At 38.8% G+C, this 6,000-nt stretch overlaps 1 protein-coding gene across 1 annotated transcript in view; it reads left to right on the forward strand.

Moving 5' to 3' along the window:
* The first annotated feature begins 3,320 nt into the window (after nt 1-3,320).
* Nucleotides 3,321-6,000, forward strand: part of LOC138015239 (zeta-sarcoglycan-like) — an 18,654-nt gene continuing 15,974 nt past the window's right edge. Inside the window, exon 1 of the mRNA XM_068862203.1 lies at nt 3,321-3,472. The gene's annotated coding sequence lies outside the window, so the exon portion shown is untranslated. The remainder of the gene's footprint in view (nt 3,473-6,000) is intronic.

The raw sequence follows: 6,000 nt of genomic DNA on the forward strand, positions 1-6,000 counted from the left end.
CAAAATCCGAGGCGTAGCTCAGTTACAGTGTAGTTAGTGCGCGGTTTTCAGAGCAAAAGGTCAGAAAGGGTAAAAGTTCCCCAGATCGATTCTCGGTGACTTCAACGTCTCTTTCGACTTTCCTCTGATCCGTACGCGTGTATAAGGATCTATAAGGGTGCACCGTCGGCCTCCATTGATACCAGCCTCGTAGCTGAAGAAACTACCTTTCCTTGTTATGATATTGATTCCTTAGGCTTCCCAGGTGAATAAGGGAATCTTTGTTGACATGTTTTGCCAATCAGTCAGCCAAGACTTACTGAATATTGAAAGTGCATTGCATACTGAACTATCTCTGAAAATTTGAACCTGACTGATGCCAGATAATCTCTGACTGCAATAATGCTTTTCAAATAAGCGTCTTTGCCACCCAAGAATTTACTCAGTGTACACTAATGGTTTGACACTGACTATTTTTGATGTTTCGTTTAAGACGTCATCTTCATCAGTTGAAATATTAACGTAAGCCTGCGTTCATTATGTATGGAAGAGAGCGGGGCAGGTGAAACTTTCAAAGACTTCTATTTTAGATCTTTCCATGTTTCTCGCAAAAAATTAGCACCCTCCCCCCCCCCCCCCCAGAACTAGTTCAATTTTAATGCAACCCCCTCTTCCCAACAATAAATCTTGTACAAACAAACACAAGTACATGCAACCTTAAGCGTGGAAACTGAAAGTATGCTTATCCTTGTTATCAAAAGTAGGGCTTAGTCAATGAGGCCGAATCTCTAGACACATTGTTAACAAAGAGGCGGGTACAGGATGATGTGAATGCGTCCGGGATCAAGAAAGGATGTGAAAAGGAGTTCAGCCATTTGATTGGATTTATGCAAGAACTTGAAACAATCTTCGCAAAGCTCAGAGCTAAACCACAGAATGATCGACAACACTCCCATCTATGCCTTTCCGGGTCAAAAGCATTGAGGGCCTTCAACTGTTGAAAGAAGTGCTATCAGGAAGGGATGGAAAAGGAAAATAAAAGGAAATCTGAGAAACAATTACAATGCAGGCTTTAAAAGTAGATACACAGAAATATTGAATAATCTGCTTGGACCAGAAAAGGCTGCTGTAGTGCTCTTTAAACTATGGGCGGATGAACAAGTTGCTGCATAATTTCTTTTGTATACTCTAAAGCCATGGTTTCATTTAAACGCCCTGACTTTTCTCAAAGAGGAAGTGTCTTTAGCGGTGAGGCACTTGAGCATGTTGAGTGTTCTCTCAGCCGACTTGGAACTCCTGGTGCAACATTTGTAGAATCATCTGATATCGAATCACGTGGAGATGACAAAGGAGAGGACATGCAGGAAGATTTTAACTTATAAACAGTATTGTTGATCGCGATGTGCTTAAGATTGTATCTTCAGTTTTCTGTTGGCATTGACACCTCAAACGCCCTAGAACGCCCCCACTTGACGAGTTACATCGCCGTCTGGCATTATACAGAGTAAAATCTGATTAGTCTCACTCCCAGGGGTCCATGGATTACTACTATTAAAATTGAATACACTCCCCTCTCTAAAAAAACTGAGATCTCCCAGTTTTACCGCACAAAATTTTAAGATAGATCCCCCCGAATTACACCCCCTCCCCCCCCCCCCCAAATCTACCATGGATAATGAATGCAGCCTTAATACTAAGGCGTCATTCAAAGAGCGGCACGTCGAACGCGCGCTGAGGAAAATTCCACGTGAAGTTTCAAGAAAACATTGCTCGAGACTTACGCTCGTGCCTTCCGGATTTCAAGATTGCGGATCCTTTATTGACATCCAGGCTTCCAAAAAGAGTCGCCGTGAAAGCTCTCCTCGTGTCCAACAATTCTGATTCTTTCAAAATTCAATTCATGGTTTTTTTTTTTCGTGGATATGGCAGGACATAGAAACAACCCTTCTGTGTTCCACAATCCTTGTTTTCAGTGATCGTTAGTTTGACAGTAGTATACAAAATTGCAGTTGGTGCAATTGATTTTGTGTACTGTGCCAGATTGTGATGGTTAGTCTTTGATGGCTAATAACTGGCTTGCGACGCAAGGTACGTTTTGATGATTTAAGGACGGTGCCTACTAATTCAAAGGTATTTTTGTGAAGGTTCTATAAATATGCGGCAAAAGCAGATCTCAGCAAGTGTTATTAAAATCCAGAAAGAAAATTGGGGGTAAGCACGCATTTTTCAAAGAGAATTAATCAACAATATTAGTAAAAAGCTTTAAAATAAAATACAATGTAGGGCGTTCCTTTCCAAATTAAAGCTTAAGGTAATTCCTTGGTATTGCATTGCGCATCCCTACTGAGCACGTTTTCGCGTCATTAGCGCGCGCTCATGAGCACGTGCGCGTACAAAACGTACGAGATTTCCCTCAAACTAGGCCCGATAGCGAAATAAATGCTCCTTTTCTCTCAAACGAGCGCGGTGACCCCCGGTTTTTTTTACAGGAATTTGCAAAGAACAATCTAATAAAGAACATATTTGAAGAAGAAAAAAAGTTTGATCGTAGAACATGAATTTATTTGGAAAACAGTTCCGTACTAGGTGTATTTTGACAAGGCGAGGACTTCACGCTAACCACGGAACTTTCCCAAAGAGTGCACTATTCCCACAACCAGGCAATCAAAAACGGTGTAAATGAAGCAATACTGCTTATGTGAATAAAAGAAGCTTTATTTTCAAAATAAAATTTTGTATCTTTCAAATATCGAAGACTTAATTCGAATTTTTAACGCGCAACCAGTAAAAATACCCCATTTTAAGAGCCTGCTGACGCGTAAACAATCAAGGTGAGCCAATTATTTTATTGAATTTTTTTAACGTTCATATCATAAATGTTAATTATGCCAAGTTTCCAAAAAAGTTTGATAGTAGAACAATTTCAAGGGAATTACCTTAATTAATTATCTCTGAAAAATGCAGGGTTACCCCCAATTTCTTTTCGGATGGCAAGAGGATTTGCTAAGTTCTTCTTCCTCTGCATAATTTTAAACCAGGCAAAAATATCCCTGCATTAGTAAGCACTACCGATAAGAAATCCGAGTATCTAGAGATAACGTATCCGCAATAATCCGCAATAACAATAGTGTTTTCACGTGACGTCACGGCGGCCATGTTGGTGTCCCTGAACAAAGGAACCGCGGCCACGTTGGTGTCCCCAACTAATCTTCCGGGAATTGAGCCTATTATCATGCAAATCTTTTCTTTTGTTTTGGTGGAAAAACACAGTTTACAGATCACGTGAGTGAAAACACTCTATAGTAAGGCCTTATTTTCCCTGCGGTAACAAACAGACCACTCGCCCAGCTTGGTAACCTGGCGTTGCGCTGTTCGGTTCACTAACTTCTTGTTTACAGGCGTTGATATAATCATAGAAAAAGAGGTGTCGTTGTATTAGCTGTCTTCATATTTCCTGTAGACGACCGGCTTTGGTGGGGAGAATTTCCACAAGGTAAGCACAGATCCTTTCCGAACAATGCATGGAATCGTATTTCAGAAAAGAGTGATATTCAACTGCAAGCGAGCGCCATTTCAATCAGTTGTCAAGCTCAGGTGTAGTTTTGTAACTCGCGAGGTTTATACTGAATGAAAGTTATGCTTTTCCTTTGAAACCTGTGATTAAATTACTTGGTAAGGTTTATATGGTTTTCTGTGAGGTATTAAAGGAGTAAAGGATATAGAATGTATTCATTGTCAGAGATCATTTGATTTACACCATAAAGCTTTAAGTCAGCGAGAGGTCGACGTACAGTCATAAAAATCTTCGATCAGACAAATATAATATATTCGCGTTTGTCCCAATCATGATTCACAGACCATGGCTGACTGGTTCACAAAATTAGGAAATTAATAGAAAATTTTCGAGTCGGAAAATAAATATTTTGACATCCATTATCGATTAATTGTACATCACATGTCGTGACGAACACTTTGTCAAGATACTTGAGCTCAAGTCTACCTCGTCGAAGTTCATGCCAATATAATTAAAAACACGGGTGGTGGGAATTCGTTTTGTATAACGCCTATTTCCTCTAACCGCAGCAATACCTCGCAGATCGCATTTTTCTTCTTTGAGCAATGTATTATCGATGGAGAGAGCCGAGCACGGTTTTCATGTCTCTAAATACCTCGTCTCTTTATTAAATTGTTTTAGGTGAACTTAATTACTATCGTGTTTTATGTCACGATTAGTTGTAAAACGAACCCGCGTTTTCCAAATATTTTAGCCAGCCAAATTTTTTCCTCTGAGCTTAACCTGTGGTTTTTTCGCATGTTCTCAGCTATGTGGTTATGATACCATTGCATTAATCAAAAACTGTTTCACGATCACTTCATCGTTAGTATTTTTAAAATGTCTGTTATCTGTCAAAACTAACCAGAAAGCTCTAGATCTTTAATGCGGTCGAAAATAAAATAATTGTTTATTGTTCAGTCAGTGGTACTGTGATTCCATTTCTTTAGTTTTCGCATAGTGCTGATTAATTAATTTGAAAGCCGTGATAATTGCTTTTGAGATGAGTGATGTCTCTGTAGCGGGGACCTAATATAATTTGAGGCTTTGCTCCCTTCATTTACGCTTTGTTAAACCAGTTTCTTTTTTGTATTGTAGTGTATTTTACCAGATTATGTTGATGGTAGCACAATGAAAAGCAGACAATAATATTAAAATTTTAAATTTTTCAGGAAAAACTGACCAGCAACATGCTTGGTTTCTAAGTTTAATAAGAAGTATCACTGTCATTATTATAATTATTGTATTGTGTGCTTGATGTTGTCAGTATTGTGCCTTGTTGTGTGATATTTTTTCTATTAGATGAGGAAATCAGTGCTGTGTGAAAAGTCTTTAGATTTACAGTGATTTAATCAGTATCCCAAAAGGAGTGATTTGTACACCTTTAACTGACACTCTTAATGAACTATTAAAAGTGCTCCAGCGCTAGAACAACTTAGACACATTTAAATAAAGTTCTTTTGCTTTCCTTTCCTTTTCCTTTCCTATTTTTTCTATCTTGTGTTTATAGAATATTCTTGCTTCATCTCTTGATTTGAGAATAACGATCAATACATCATCCATTTCTAATTTTTAACGAGTTTAAGAATAATGAAATCAAGTGAAGCTATGATCCTCGCAGTTATGAAAGCAATTTTTGCAATTGCGTAAAGAAGCCGGAATTCATACCAATTCATATCAATTTCATATCCGCAGTTCATATATGATCCATTTTATATATCATTTCATCGAAGAATAATGAACTTCATTTGAGTACCAACTGTATTTAGCGCTGGGTCAATAATTGGGAACACTGTACAAATTGAATCAGCTTATATCAAATCACATTTTGGTTTTTGAGGAGAATGAGAAATGACAGTACCGGAAGAAAAACTTCTCGGAGAAGAGAAGAGAACCAACAACCTCAACTCACATGTGATGCCAAGGCTGGGAATTTAACTCGGGCCACATTGGTGGGAGGGGAGTGATCTCACTGGTCACTGTGCCATTCCTACTCCTGATTGCTACTCCTTCAAGTGGTTTTTGTAATTTTTATGACAGCTTTTTTTCATATAATGAAAGTTTAATCAGTATACCTGCAGTTAATTAGTAACAAAGGAGAGGGTGAATATTTGACTCAGTTAATGCATGAATTAATTGACTGGTCATTGCAGGAATTCACTGGTCTTAGGAAAAGGGTTTTATTATCGCCTTCATTACAATATCACAGTGCAATCTCGTCCCCAGAGTCCACTTTTCTTTTGGTCAGCACCAAGAACGCAGACTCTGGCGGCCACTTCCGATTTATGCGCAGTCGTAGTGGAGGTCCATTTTTGTAACCGTTCACAACCACTGTTTCAAATTTCTGAACATGTGTAGACAAGCCGGAAGTTCGTGATTTGCAGACTTCCTGCCTTGAAAGTGGCCAGAGTCCCTGTTCTTGGTGCTGACCAAAAGAAAAGCAGACTCTGGGGATGAGATTGATCATA

This window comes from Montipora capricornis, chromosome 9 (genome assembly GCF_036669925.1).
Source record: "Montipora capricornis isolate CH-2021 chromosome 9, ASM3666992v2, whole genome shotgun sequence".
Taxonomy (NCBI): domain Eukaryota; kingdom Metazoa; phylum Cnidaria; class Anthozoa; order Scleractinia; family Acroporidae; genus Montipora; species Montipora capricornis.